We start from the raw sequence: 15489 nt of genomic DNA, 5'->3' as shown, positions 1-15489 counted from the left end.
CACTGCCTCTCCATGCACTATAGAGGCCGCAAAAAAGCCATTGCTGACCACATACCGGTCGCGGTGGCTCCGTGGTTAGGACGCACTAGGCTGCTGAGCCATAAAAGGACCTGGATTCAATCCTGACCGTTGTTCGATGCAGGCGAAACACAAAGGGCACACATGTGCTGTACAATGTCGGTGGACATTAACGGAACATTGAAGACAACTCCATTAAATTACTGCTCTCGGTAAAAACAATCTCTGGCTCTATGTGTCCATGATGAAATTTCTCCTTCGGAAAAAGGCTCCATTACCGCCCAGAAAAGTGGATTTAAAAATCTTCCCGCCGGTCAATTCAAACTACTGGCATTCACACCAGAAAGGATGGGTTGCTAACACTTTAAAGCGAATGGCTGTGTAGTGTAACCTCCTGTACCCAAAAACCTAATGTTGATGCATGCATTTCACTTGTGAAATTGACAAGTGATGATGACACCAGTACTTCATTTTTTGGTCTTTTCTAGCTTATAAAACCTGCCTTTTCACCAAGAGTGGTCCTTTTGTGATCAGAAGTGGTACATTGTCAATACAGGCTAACTTCTATTTGACCTCAGTATCTCTTTATGAGTCCCCAGATGATTGAAATTATCCCCCCCCCCCCAATCCAATATGAGGCCTCTTTCTCTTCCTCCTCATTGTTACTCTCAGGGCCTGGTTGAGGTTTCCACCCAGAAGTGTTACTATGCCCCTTCCTTTACTAAGAACCAATTTTCAATTTTTTAATGGTGTGACCAAAAATCCCAGAAGCATTAATAAATGAAAGCGAGTAGGAAATTGGTCGAGTTGGGGAATGGAACCAAAGCCTCCAGAGTGGGAGGTGAGCATGCTAACCACTCCTAACCACACCAGCTCGACGGTTTGGAATGAACAAAGGCCCGTCTAGTGAATATAGTGTAGTCTTAGAAGGGTGCTTTGAGACATGTACTGTGGTGTACATTATTAAAGGGAACATGGATCGCGTGGCCTCCGCACTTCACAAAGTCCCGCTGCCTGTGCACAGGCAGCATGAAGCGCATGCACAGAAAGACCAGCCATCACGCTTACTGCGCATGCGTCTTGTGCCGACAACTCTCACAAATTCTCCGCGGCAGGCAGCGCTCAGTGTAGAGATCCCTCTGCGTAGCAGGGAGGCCATGGGATAGCATGTTCCCTATAACAGTGAAAGGTAGTGTACACCACCCAGATATGAGGCGCAGGCATATTTCCTTACCTTAAAACTAATTTTCATTTCATTTTCCTTGAGGCTCTAACAGCCAGTTCCTGTGTACATCCTGAGAGACAGCCTTTTCCTTTCCATAAAGACAATTTTCATTTTCCTTCCCTTGGGGGCACCAGTTTGGGTGTCCACCCAGATATGAGAGATCCTTGTTTTCTTAAAACCAATTTTAATTTCATTTTCCTTCCCCTACAGCCTGTCTGTGGTTCCATGGAGATATCAGAGGTCTCTCTTAAAGAGGAAGCTTAAGCAAGAAGTTACCACCATAAGCAGCCATGATGTGCACATGTATTGATACACCCTATTAGCAGCCACAGGGGAGTGCCAAGTTGTGGCCTGAGGCAGAAAGCACTATGATATAGTGTCCACTATAATGTGGTGTATTTTTTTCGCACTTGAGGCTGTTCATTTAGACTAAAAATCTGGTGCAAACCTTAAAGGCAGCGCTATTGACGGCTGCAAAAGAGTATCGTAAAGAGTGGCTAGACAGGCTAGCTGAACCTTCACGTCTTTGCCGAATACAACAGCCTATGTCAAGGGAGTCCAAGGTGCAAAGTTCATGCGCCATCAGAGGGGAGACAGCTTCAGCTCTGCAAAGATTTCTGGGTCAATGGGTGAATACACAAATGGTGGAATATTTGGTATACTTCAGGTGGATGCTTAGAACAGATTTATGCATTAAACAAAGCAAAGACTTTCTGAATGCTCAAACACTGCTGATGGCAAAGCTTTTATCTCCACAAAACGAAACAGTCCACCTGCACTATACTTTAAACAGGAGGGCTACCACACATGCATTTACAGCGCTCGCATCACTTAATTAGCAGCCATAACACTAAGGTAAAACATTGCAAGACTAACTGGCTTCGAAGGGCATTACCACAAAACATTAGCTTGAGGTTGAGTCCAGTCTTCCATTGTGTAGCCTTTCGAGAGCCTCGCAGTCCATTAATTTCATACAACGAGTTTGAAGCTGTGAACACTGATGGCAAGGAATTGTAATTGCCTACCTGTTTGTCATTGCGCATATGACAAAAAAAAAACACTCCTCGAGGGGCCTTAGTATACTTCTCACCTCAAGCGTGCATAATAAATGTTATACTCTTAAGATGAACGCCCAGTGCCACACAGCTTAAAGCATTGTTAACAATGTGTCGAAACCTTTTCATGTAGAACGACACTCATGACGATGTGTGGCACATATAAGAGCGCAAGCAGATACACATGTACTGTAGGCTTGAGGTGAGACCACTTAGCTTGATTGAGTGTAGCGCTATTGAGTATGTTTTTAACATTTAACAAGACACAGGGGCCCCTATAACAACTTTCTCCATGGTTAAGGGCCACCAAGCAAGCATATGTATGGCCCTGTCAACTGCAGCTTTTGTCTAGTATGGTCGGGCAGTTCTTCTAGGGGAAAGACGGACAAACATGAGGTACCAGTTCTTCCAGAGGCTGAAGAGCGCAGTAAATGATGTGGTAGTCTTCAACGTTCGATGAAAAAGTAACAGTGGCGCAGTCAGCAGAAAATGCATGCACCTGACAACAACCGCAATCTGCGGCTTGCCACCAGGGTTTGGCATCGTCACGAAAGGATATGGTTACTCCCTCGTCAGTGCCACAAACCGGCTGGAGGCTAGCAGGCAGTGGCCCGCCTGCCGCAAACAGCCGCAGTCCCGACGGGTCATAGCAGTGCGTGTAGATGGCCGGGTTGTACTCGGTGTTCCAGAAAACCTCGCGGAACAGTTCGTCCGCGTGGACCAAGCCCCTGTTGGCCTTGAGCATGCTGTACCGCGACCGGTCGGAGTCCTCCAGGTACTTGGAGGCGCGCAGGTCGAAGAAGAGTATCACGCCAATGCCCGCCCCGATGGTCAGCAGATCGTCCATGAAGCTCAGCGAGCGGATCCCACAGCCGATGCACTTGGAAGGCACCTTGTGCGTCTGCTGCAGTGTCCGCGAGTCCAGGAATGTCACGTACGACTAGGAACCAACGGCGTAGACGCTCCGCTCGGGCTGCTGCGCCATGCAGACGTTCTCCTGGCAATAGGGCATCTTGTGGGACGCCTTCCAGCGCAGCGTGCACGCATCCCACTGGTGGATGTACGCGTTCAGCGACAGTGCGACGATCTCGCTCTGCTGACGGCTGAAGAGCAGGGCGCGCACCTTGTCGGCGTCCTTGCAGCCACGCACGGCCAGCGGTCGCATCTGTCTCGGCGTCAGCGCGGACTCGGGCCAGGAGAAGCCCCTCGTCTCCTGCACTCTCCACAGCGCGAGCGTGGCGTCCCGCGAGCCAGTCACGTAAAACTCGTCGTCGAGCCACGCCAGGTCGAAGATCCAGTCCGTGTGAGCCCGTTCACCGACCGACACACACGGGGTCCAACGTCGGCAGCCTGTACACGGCCGTGTCGTTCGAGTGGTGCGCCCCCGTGGCGAGCAGAGTTCGCGACGGGTTCATCTGCAGCGCGTGGATCCCGCAGTGGTTCTCGGGCGGCGGGCTCGCGCGCGAGCTCTGCAGGCTCGGGATCTGGCAGAGCTTGCCGTTCTCCGTGTCGAGCACCATGAGCTTGTTGCACTTGGTGCCGAACACTATCTGGCGCTCCGAGAGCCAGGCCGAGCAGAATATCTTGTTGATGCGGCCCAGGCTAATCTCGCGCTCGTGGTACAGGCCATTCTGGAGCAGGTGTCGAGTGCCATAGGTCTCGTCCACGCCGAGACGCTGTCGGTACTGAAGTCCGAGCTCACGACACTGCGCGTAGTCGCCGAAGTTGCGCGACGTCCTTCTGGAGCTGTACAGGTCACCTCGGATGAGCGACTCCAGATGCGCAAGACGCAACGGGTCGCTGAAGAAACGCGGCGTCACTTGTTCGCTACTGGATGTCGACTCACCAGGCCAAGCGAACTTGTAGGATTCAGTGACCGCATCAGTGCTGTCTTCGTCTGAGCGGGACCCGCTAACGTTCAGTTTCCTTACGTGAGCCATCGCCTTTGCTTTCGTCGCCGTTGACACCTGGACGGTTTTCTTCCAGCGTACACAACTGCGCGGAAACGGTCTTGGCGTCTACGTGCATACGTTTCCCATTTTTAGACTTTCCCAGCTGATGACCGCCATGACAGCAACAAACACACTGACGCCCGCTAAGCGTCGCTAGCGTGTCTATGCAATCGAAACCGAAACTTTTGCGAGCATGTTTGTGCATCATGCACACTCGCAGTTATTTTTTTATTGTTTTCAAATCGTTTCAAACGTATGTCGACAAACGCCGACGTTCTGGAACAACCAGTAGTGGGCCGTATTACAACCGCTTGGGGAAATATTTAAAAGCTTTTCTGATAATCTAAACTCGTGCGCAAATTAGATTGCAACTTCACTAGAAGTAGTATCTGGCTATGAACTTTGACTAAAGCTACTCATGAGTGCGCTGTTTGCTTGCTTTCTGGAAATATATTCAAGCACGCGTACGTCTACGGGTGCGTAACGTGATTGACAAAAGAGGAAATGGGGACTGCGACTGTCGCTAGGGGAACGACTGTCGCGGAGGCCTTTTGGCGCGAATTTTGCAGTTGTTTGCGGGAACGTGTCTGTGCCACGTTACCGGACGCAGACAATAGCCTGCTGGACCCCTCGACCTTCAAAGAAATGGCAAAGAAGCGACGCAGTGCGGCCTTCGACACATCTGTGGGGAATGGGAGGAACGTTTTTGAATCACCGGGTAATATGCTTAGTCGTCGGCTACCCCAAAGAAGCATCAGAGTCGGCCACCGTGAATAACGTGGAGCTAAAATTGGTAAATTGGTTTTTTGAGGTAAAGAAATAGCGCAGTATCTGTCGCACATATCTCGGTGGACACCTGAACCGCGCCGTAAGGGAATGGAGGAAGGCGGGAGCGAAGAAGAAAGAAAGAAAGAGGTGGCGTAGTGGAGGTTTCCGGGTAAATTTCGGCCACCTACATCGTACATCGCACAGCACACGGGCGCCTTTTGCGTTCCGCCTCCATCGAAACGCGGCCGCCGCGGCAGAGAGGTGGAGCCATGCGCGAAGTGCTCCTAAAGGGCACACACAAAAAAAACGTCTTTTTCAAATAAAGTAAATTCACTACCTAGCGGCGTGAACAAGTCATTCGATATACTGCATATACTTGCTTCGTGCCTCAGATCTGCAAAAGCTCGTGTGCACAACGACTCCGGAAAGCTTTCAATATACATGGTCTGTTCTGAAAGTAGTAGGACTCATTTTTTAAAACAAAATTTATTCTAGAGAATAGTACAAACGATTACAATTTTTCAAGGTAGCACCATTCCGCACCTACACGCTGCTGCCAATGAGTTTCACAGTTTTCGTACGCCTCCAGGAACGTCTGGACCGGAATGCTGTTTAGCTCCCTCGTCACGGCCTGTTAAACCACCTCTACCGATCCGTGATGTTTCCCCTTGAGCGGCGATTTTATTCTCGGGAATAGAAGAAAGTCTGGCGGGGCCAAGCCGGGACTGTAGGGGGGCTGAGGCAGCGTTGCCGCCTTGTGCTGCGCAAAAAATCGGGGTCCTCATTCACATGATGAAGAAGATGCTACCGGTTGGCCTTTTCCTCCTCTGACAACACTCCCGGCACCAACTTCGCGCACGCTTTCCTCATGGGTAAGTTTTCTGTCACGATCCCAAAAACTTGGGTTTGAGGAATGCTCAAGTCATCAGCAATCATTCTGATAGATCACTGTTAAGTAAATGTTTCCCTCGCTACACATTTTCGTTGGTCTTGCTGGTCGAAGAGCGTCTGAAGCGGTCGTCTTCCTCCACTCTTTCCTTACCTTCTCGGAAAAGCTTGTGCCTATCAAAAACACCTGATCTACCCATGGAAGCGTCACCGTAGGCCTCCTTAATCATGTTGTGAGTCGCTTTGCCCGTTTTACCAAGATTTACTCAAAATTTGATCGCGTATCGCTGATCCAGTAAACGCTCGATGATTCTGCGTGACGAGACGTTTCGACAGGGGTTCAAAGTACAAGCGACCTGCTCTCTTCAACGGCCGAGAGCCGACTGCCGATTTTCCCCAGCATTCCCAATATCCCCCTTCAACGATCCTGCACGCGCAGGCCACCTCTCGTCCGCCCGTTCACACAGGAAAAAAACCAGTCCTACTACCTTCAGAGCAGACCCTGTATATCGTGTGTTTATATTTAAACTTTTCCTTGCCCGCCCTACTGTCTTAGCTGCTTTTACGTCGTAAGCCATTACATGAAACCCATCTTGGAGGGTGGCTCTAGGGGTATCTGTTATTTCAGCCAGCGTCTTCTCTTCGGCGGACGCGGTTGCTGCTACGCGCGTCTTTTTTTCACTCATTCCTCTTATCTTTCAACTCCCTTCTATCTGCACGTGGCATCGGTGGTGGCTCGGCTGGAGCCCGTCGGCAGGCCCGTGCACTTTCCTTTTCATCTTTTCATCCTTCTCTCAGTCGCGACATCTTGGACCTTCGCGTGACGGGGGTTTGAGAATTTGGCAGGTACCCGGAGGTACACGCTCCTGAGCATAGGCGCCGACTGCGGGGGGGGGGACTGAGCGATGGGGTCAGGGAACAGCAGATCTGCTACGGACTGGCACATTCTTAGACGCGAAGTGTTTAAATTGTTTGGTTTGGTTTGGTTTATGGGGTTTAACGTCCCAAAGCGACTAAGGCTATGAGAGACGCCGTAGTGGAGGGCTCCGGAAATTTCGACCACCTGGGGTTCTTTAACGTGCACTGACATCGCACAGTACACGGGCCTCTAGAATTTCTCCTCCAAAGAAATTCTAGCCGCCGCGGCCGGGGTCGAACCCGCGTCCTTTGGGTCAGCAGCCGAGCACCATAACCGCTGAGCCACCGCGGCGGCTGTTTAAATTGTGTTTATATTAAAATTGTAATGTCGTCGTCCAATGTTGTGTCCTTGCAGAAGGCTTTTTGTGTATCTGGAATAAACCGATGTTTTTAGAATGGATCTGTCACTCGCCGGGCGAGACCATGGCTCGCGGACCCGTTCTTTAGAAGGCGGGGCCTTTCTACATCTTGTGCTAACATCATCTGAAGATACCATGTCACACGTAATGCATATGCCTGGCCTGAGCAATCACGATATCGTGCATTTAACGTTCGATTTATCGCATGCACCATAGTAAAAACGCTCCAAGACCATAAGCGACTATAACAAAGCTCATTTTGTAGTCCTTGATAACTGGGCTCCTTTTTAGATATTTCCTTACCAGGCTACCTCGAGCGCTCAGTAGAATCAAACTGGTGCATATAACGAAATAAACTGTCATAACTGATTCATTGTCTTATCCCTCTTTGGCGTGAGTACTCCAATAGCCATGTTCCATGGCTCGTAATGCGCGCTGAGCGTCCAAAATCTCCTGAAGGTAAGAAGATTTTTCGTCCTCCTCCCTCCGATGCGTAGGACTTCCATGAGCGCTACAGGAGCGCCACAATAGTGCTTTGAAGGAAACCCCCTGGGCTCTAAACTTTTGACAAAGGCTGTACCTCCCCATGTGCGCCTAAAAATGATCGAATATCCCAGTCCCAGTACAACGTTTATTAAGCGTTTCCAGACCATAGAGGCAAGACATAGAAGCATACGGAAAAAGGCAGTGCTCCCACTAAAGGTCTAGGAACGTTTTTTCGGGAGTTTTAGGCAGCAACAAAAACGAATCAATGCCTTTTGCCCCAGAAAGATAACTGGGTATAACGTTTTCGGGACCAATGGTTTCAACAAGAAATAAAAGTCGACTGCTCGCGCTCTCTTTTCTCTCTCCCTCGCGCCACAAGCTGCGGGGAGAGAAGGTTTTCCTCTTGCACTCGTCGTTTGGAGAGATGAAGCAGCAGTTTGATTCGAACAGCCGAAGGGAGCGGTTAACTCCGCGCCTCTCTCGGCGCATGCGTTTCTCGCACGTGGGCCGTCGGCTCCATGCTGCAGGCAGGCGACGGCGGTCTGCATTTTCAACGCGTCGCCAGAAGCGGTGGCCACCAGCTCTCCCGTCGTCTAGCGTTTTCCCTGTTGCCGCCCAACTTCAACACTGCGTGGTGGTCCCTCCAGGCATCTCCGACTCGGCACTCCTCGCTGCGCCGCTGTCTAGCAGAAGAGCAGTAATGGCCTCCCGTCGCTCACCCGGCTTCCTCGCTGGACGGAAGCCATTTTGCGCGCTCTTATTCGCGCTGCCCCCGCCGTGCACAAGCCCCAGCGCGCGGCAGTTCTTGCTCTCGTCACTGCGCCAACTGGGCTGTCGTGGACTTCGTAGCTACGGATTCGCGGCAGTTTTCCAGCGCACCTCGGCGTGCCCATACCATTCCTTTTGGAACTGATGCAGCGGCGGCGCATCGCAAGTCAAGTCCTTTGCGCAGCTTCACGGCCCTACTGATGCCGCTGTTCGAGGCGGCGTTCGCGGCGGCGGAGTTCGTGGCAATAGGCGACTCCTCGCACGCACCCTGCATGCCTCAGCGCCTCCGACGACTGCAGTGGATTGGAGGTGGAAGCGTGTTCGTCTACTACGGTCATAGGCGGGAAGGACCTTCGGAGACCCACCACTCTGTTTCTGCGAGGCCCATGGATTAGCCTGCTCTACCTACTTCGCCACCGCCCAGCCATCCTGTCGCAGCGGTATACAGTTTGTGCAGTGTTCGCATGGCTATGTTGACTCTCTCCCACTGGATTAATCGTGCCTTGATCTCGACTCCCACGCTGGACTGTGCTGCATGAGCGGTCTGCCGCACCATAGATGCAGCTCGCCATCGCACCTACCTCAAGACGTCCATTCTACCACCTGGCTTCAAGCAGTCTTATCCACACACTTAGTCAAAAGAAAATAAAACTACCAGGATCGTTACGAGGGTGTAACGCGTATGTTTGAGCGTTCGCTGTGCTGCGAGAAGGCGCAGGGCAGAATGGCTGCGTTTAATTCATGGTTTCAGCGGTTGCAGCCTTCTATTTCATCCCTGGGTTTCCGTAGGGAACGTATGCTGGTTTATTTTATTTATTTATTAAGGCGGAAACCTTTAATGCCTCATCGTTGTAAGCAGGAGCTGTAGACAAAAATGTCACGCTTTTCAGTTGGTTGAAACGGTCGTGACGTCACACTGCGCGAATTTCAAACGGGGCCAATTGTACTACTAACCATGCAACCAATTAAAGGGATCGTATAGTGATGCTCCAAGTAAGTTTGACTGAGTTTAGTTAATTGCTTACTTAACCAATTAGTCCAATTAACCTTTCTAGTCAGACCAGATAAATAAATAAAACCGAGTAAGAAATTGGCCGAGCTTGGGAATCGAACCCCGGTCTCCAGAGTGCGAGTCGAGCACGCTACCACTCCGCCATGCCAGCTCGATGGTTGGGACTGAACAAAGGTGCGTCTAGTGAATACGGTGTCTTCGTTCACTCCCATCTTCCTCCCTTCCCGTTACGGCGAGGTTTAGGTGTCCACCGAGATGTGCGAGACAGATACATTTCCTTTCCTCAAAAACCAATTTACCGACGAGCAAGGCGTATTTGTCCGCGTTTCAGATTGGTCCAAATTGTCGTGACGTCACCACGCGCGAATTTTGACGGGTGTCCACCGAAATATGTGAGACAGTTACTGCGCTACTTCCTTTCCTCAAATACAATTTTCATTTTCTTCACTACGGCCCCTCTTTCTTCTTTCACTCACACTTCCTCCCTTCCTGTACGGTGCGGCTCAGGTGTCCACCGAGCTGACAGAGAATTACAGCGCCATTTCCTTTCCTCAAAAAGCGTTGCGTTCAAAGGGCAAGGAATCGCGCCGAACGGATGGTGGCGTTCCGTGGACTCCCTGGCAGCGCTGCAACACGCTGTCGCGTTCCACTCCTAAAGGCGAAGCTTAAGCGTCATTAATGAGCAGTTAATTAATGCACCAACAAAATGGGAAGTGAACAATCGCGTAGCAGAATGCAGCACTCAGGCTTTCGCCTTTCACCACTTTAGCCGCTAAAGTTCCTCGTAATTATTTATTTAAACATGCTGCAGGCTCTTTTCGCACTTTTTTTTATCATAGTCTAGTAGAAGTAATTTTTTTTTTCTGTTTTGATAACACGTCGCTGAAGCTTGCTCCGAGACTCTAAGCGAGTGGGGGGTTTCAACTTAAGAAAATCAGTGACCTGAAACCGCGTGTCGGCAGCGTACGCCCATCTCGTCATTTCTTTTGTCGCCCAAGTCGCTCTTTACATACGTTGGCTTTTGCGTGTGCATATCTGCTTTTGAAGCCCCCACAATACTTGTTTAAGGTGCATCAATTTTCAGCCTGTATTCTGTTTTTCTTGCTTCATTTTGCAGATTTCTCAGAGCTAGAGAAAACAGTGGCCATCACTATTTGAGTGATGCCGTAGTGCTACGTACAGGGTCAATCACACTTAGAGAGAACATGGCTCCGGTTGACCAAGCCGGTTGCCAACCCGTGCAAAGGGGCAGATGACACGAAGCACCACGTCGAGGACCCTCTTCTCGTGTTCCACTCTTCATTGATTCATGAACGGGTTAGATGCAATTGCTCTCCGCAAGTAAGTGGCCACGCGGAGCCATGTTCCCTCTAAATGTGACTGACCCTTTACATTGTGTATTATATAGTGCATACTTTTGCGTCTGCTGTTTGTATTCATTCAAATTTGCGTCGTTGAACGTAAGTTTTGTTCGGCACGGTCTTCCATTTCGGGCTGTATTGCTTTTCTTTGACTGGAACATGACTGCATTTTGATTGTGGCGGTGTATGGTGCTGTCGCCGGTATGGACGACAGCCTGCAAGTCGTGCTAAGAGCACAGCTTGTAAACTGAAAGGACTTCCGTATGGCGCTGCTATTTGCTCTTATATGGGCAAGATCGGGTGACTTTTTGAATTCATTTTTCCTTTGTGTGTAAAATGCTAGGACATTTCACGTAAACGGATAAGTGCAGAACGGCCGAGCCAGCACGCCTTCACATGAGTGGACAGGTGTATTACACAACCTGTAACGTAAATATGCGCCTGAAATTTGGCACATATATGCGCTTGGGTACCTGCAGGCTGCTTGAAAAAGGAGGAATAATTTTATTGAACCAGAGCCGAGAAATCGAGCATTAACTTTCCATGGGACGCAAAACTTTTTGGACATTGCTAGTTGTGGGGACGTTTTTTGGATGTGTTTGGGAAAAATGAGCATCTCTTGGGGAGATTCTAAATGTCCCGATGAGCTATTTTTGGGAGATTTTGAGGAGATTTTGTGTCTGTTGGGTTACTTCCTAATGCGAAATTTGAGCGCAGCTCATCAGCTGTTTCAGCTTTTCGATACACTGAGGCAAAGAATTCGAGCAAGACATGTTTGTACAGTTACAGACAAGTTGTTATTTTTTAAACATATTGCTTCTTCAAGAAACACTCCACTAACAGTTCTTGATTGTCATGAAGGGAGCTTTGTGGACGGAGAAATGGATATATGCTCGACTTGCTGCGCCAACGCCTCAAAGACGAGGTCTGCGCTATTAGTTCGCGAGGTTGTCACAGCCGTGGGAGGCGTTACGAGCGAGAGGAACGGGATGTTCTCCCGCATAAGTGGTAGGCAATTCCTGTTTGTCTTATATCGACACTAAATTCTCCACCGACCCTGTCACCCTGGCAGGTGGCAGTTAATGGTTGATCGCGAGAGTTCGCTCACCGTTGTCAGCGCTAACGCATGGAGCCCACATCTCTCTCTCATCACCCCACGTACCTATATAAGCGCGATTCAGGCGTCCACTGACCAAGGGAGCCAGTTCTGCGCAATTCCTTTCCTTAAAATGATCGGAGTGTGAATCATGGTCAACGCCAACGCCAATGAACACAACGAACGCCGACAGCCTATGGCTTCAGCGCTGCGTTTCTGGCACAACGTTGTCAATGCCAACGCATGCAGCGCACATCTGTTACTACCGCCACATAGCTTAAAGCTCAATGCCAACGCATGCAGCGCGCATCTGTTACTACCACCACGTAGCTTAAAGCACGATTGAGGTGTCCACTTTTCCAAGAGGTTTCCCTCTGGTTCAGGTGTCCATCGAGATATGTGTGAGACATATACTGCTCATTTCCTTCCCTCAAAAACAATTTGCCAGTCTTACCCTTTTCTTTCCAAGCTCCCGCTCCATTGGTTTCGCAGCTCAAAGGGTGTCCACTGCTGGTTACAACGGACGACGGCGACGCCGCGAAACGAAACGCAGAAACAGGCGCCAAAGAGCTGCGCTCTAAAAATAAAAATTGCTATTTCTGTAAACGCGTGAAAGCATACCACTATCACGCAACGGCCTTCACTGCCCATGCTGATATATGCGACACCAATAAAATTCAGGTTGCACAATCGGTTCGCACGATGTGCCGACTCTTCTGCGGACCAAACACGATGACTGCTTCGTCAACATCTGTGACTAAATCATCACACTTCATGATACACGGCGCCGAAATGAGCGATGGCTCCAAAGCGAGCGCAGGTAGCGGTTTCCGTCGTATCCCTGTGGGTCTCCCTGCACTCTTCGCAAATTCTACGGTCACGAACACAAAACCAGACACTCAGGCCGTAGTTGTTGAAGCACGGACATCACTAACACATGAAAGAACACGACGCTCTAGTGACCGGCGCCGCAAAACAGGCGATAGCGTCAGAGATAACGCGTCTGACGGAGTGGCGATTGCAACGGCAGCGCTGGTCAGAAATTCAAAAACCCAGCAAACCAAAAACCTCTAAGAGACGTCAAACCAAAAACTTCTCAGAGACGTCTAGCTAAACGTCTCTGAGAGGTATTTGGTTTGCTGGGGAGTGAGATAGAGAGACCTATTAAAGCGAAAGCCTTTTATGGCTCACGACTCGCCAGCGTGTCCGTCCGTCCGTGCCTCCGCGGTATCTGTCAATCATCAGTATGACAGTAAGAATGGTGAATGATTACTTGGAAAGTCAGGTTTGGTTTATATGGTTTATAGGGGTTTAACGTCCCAAAGCGACTCAGGCTATGAGGGACGCCGTAGTGAAGGGCTCCGGAGATTTCGACCACCTGGGGTTCTTTAATGTGCACTGACATCGCCCAGCACACGAGCCTTTAGAATTTCGCGCCTCCATCGAAAATCGACCGCCGTGGCCAGAATCGAACCCGCGCCTTTCGGGACAGCAGCCGAGCGCCATAACTACTGAGCCACCGCGGCGGTTTGAAAAAGTCAGTAATGATAGTTAATGGTGAACTAGTAGATGTATGAACAGTAGTTAATGATAATTAGGTAATTAGTTACTGATGATTAATCAATTAGCGAATGGCAATTAGTTAATGATACCCAGTAAACACGCAAACCCACTCAACGCGCACACTGCGCATGCGCAGTGCCCCCATGCTCAATCCTCCGGTGGTTTAACAACGGCGCATGCGCAATGACGAAGAGAGCAGCGAGAGCGGCAGTTAAAGGCTTTCGCCTCTGCGCACTTTAGATCGTCAAAGTGCACCCCTGATTTTTTTCTCCTTTCAGAACCTTCTTGCGATTAGATGGTGTTCTTTACTACAGACGCTATAGGGTCAATTCCTCTATCAGTTATGCTCACAGCGAATGACATACGGAGTTACGGCTTCAGCGGAGGTATCTCCAAAAAGTCGGGATGGGAGTGACTCGCGTTTTCCTCCTCCTGACAGAACGGCCAAAACACCTCTTTCATCCAGCAAACATACCACCCTGGAAGATTTTTTTTTTGTGTGTGTAATGAAGCTGTTTCCATCCATCTATCCATCCCAACACGTAGACCAGACCACGCGCCGCAGTGGCTCAGCGGTTAAGATGCTCGGCTTCTGAGCCGAAGTTGCCGGTTTCAAACCCGGCCGCGGCGGACATGTTTCGGTGGAGACGAAACGCAGAGGCGCCTGTTTGCTGTGCGATGTTAGCGCACGTTAAAACTCCCCAGGTGGTGAGGAAATTGTTATGAAGCCCTCTACCGCACCTCTTTCTCTCTTTCTTGTTTCACTCCCACCTTCCTCCCTTCCCTGGAGGCGTCCACCTAGATGTGAGACAATTACTGTGTCATTTCCTTTCCTCAAAAAACCAATCTTTATTTTCATCTGTCTCATCTACCGCATGTCATATGCGGGAATCGTGGGCTTCGAGAGCACGAAACCGTGGGCCTCGTACAAGCCTTCACCCTAAGTCGCCTAGTCTGGCCCCTCCCATACCTCACCTTCTCGACAGGAGAACTATAGACAGGATAGACAACCTCATCCGCAAAACGTACAAAGCCCCCTTACTCCTGCCCCCCTATATCTGCATTTCCCCACTTCAGGCAATATATGCCTCAACACGGCGGTAAAAACGTTTATTTCCAAGCAATGCAGAAGAGGGCATCACGCCCCACCCATCCTTCTAATGGCACGAGGTAACCCTTAGGGGGCTGTCTCTATAGGGCAAAGCACAACCCTTGGAGTGCTTTCCGCTTCAAGTTGTCGGTAATTATCCGGCGCTCGTCAGCAGCAGCGGAGCTGGCCAGGAGAGTCTCCCAGTACGACTCCGACGGGGTTGGGGATGGAGGGTGAGGGAAGGTAGGGCATGTGAGGAGGATGTGAATAAAGTCTCCCGGTTTCCCGCAGAGCTTACAGGAGGTGGGGACAATATAAGCGCCTTTCTCAAACGACGACGGGCTGCCACGTCGGTATCCGCTACGAGTCCCTCTTTCCCCCAAAGTCTCCCTTCCCCTTCAGTTCACAATGCCTTGACATTCGCCCCCCTTCACCGTAACATGCTTGCACCCTGTCTTACATACCGGTCGACGGCAGAATAATTGGCTGCGGTTTAGCTCTGGTTAAACCTGGAGCATTGCGAAAGCAACATCTGCGCGTAGCCATATAATAGACACCTTTAGTGTACCGTGTTAGCGTTATCGGTACCGGAGTACCGGGAGCCTGCGCGCAGCCAATGAGCATGCGCAAATTGCCTTGACGGCGTCAGATGGCGCCACATACCCGGCAGCTGTGATCGCGCACGCAGCATCGGAACCAATCAGCGTGTGCTCACCGCCGGTGGGCGGGCTCCCATTACTCCGGTACCGGTAACGCTAACACGGTACACGGTATGATAAAGGTGTCTAATAATACACCACAAACCAAGCAGATGGCGATGCGCAATCGCTACTGCGCCTCAGAGAGAGAGGGAGACTGTCGGCGAGGCGATGTCTCGAGAGCGCGCGGCGGCAGCCCCGTCGCGCCAGCTGTGCGCCGTGTGACGTTATC

The 15489-nt window shown here is 50.4% G+C and overlaps 2 long non-coding RNA genes and 1 pseudogene across 2 annotated transcripts in view; 1 reads left to right on the top strand and 2 right to left on the bottom strand.

The window, feature by feature from the left end:
- LOC149324416 (uncharacterized) overlaps positions 1–2789 on the bottom strand; it is a 168015-nt gene extending 165226 nt beyond the window's left edge. Inside the window, exon 1 of the long non-coding RNA XR_016286852.1 lies at positions 2420–2789. This is a non-coding gene — a long non-coding RNA (uncharacterized LOC149324416). The remainder of the gene's footprint in view (positions 1–2419) is intronic.
- Positions 1–15489, top strand: part of LOC149324414 (uncharacterized) — a 114774-nt gene that overhangs the window by 86132 nt on the left and 13153 nt on the right. The window lies entirely within an intron of this gene.
- LOC149324415 (DDB1- and CUL4-associated factor 12 homolog pseudogene) lies at positions 2867–4561 on the bottom strand (annotated as a pseudogene).

The sequence above is a fragment of the Amblyomma mixtum genome, unplaced genomic scaffold (assembly GCF_055824585.1).
Source record: "Amblyomma mixtum isolate Tamu unplaced genomic scaffold, ASM5582458v1 scaffold_36, whole genome shotgun sequence".
NCBI lineage: Eukaryota > Metazoa > Arthropoda > Arachnida > Ixodida > Ixodidae > Amblyomma > Amblyomma mixtum.
This window is presented reverse-complemented; position numbering and strand designations above follow the sequence as displayed.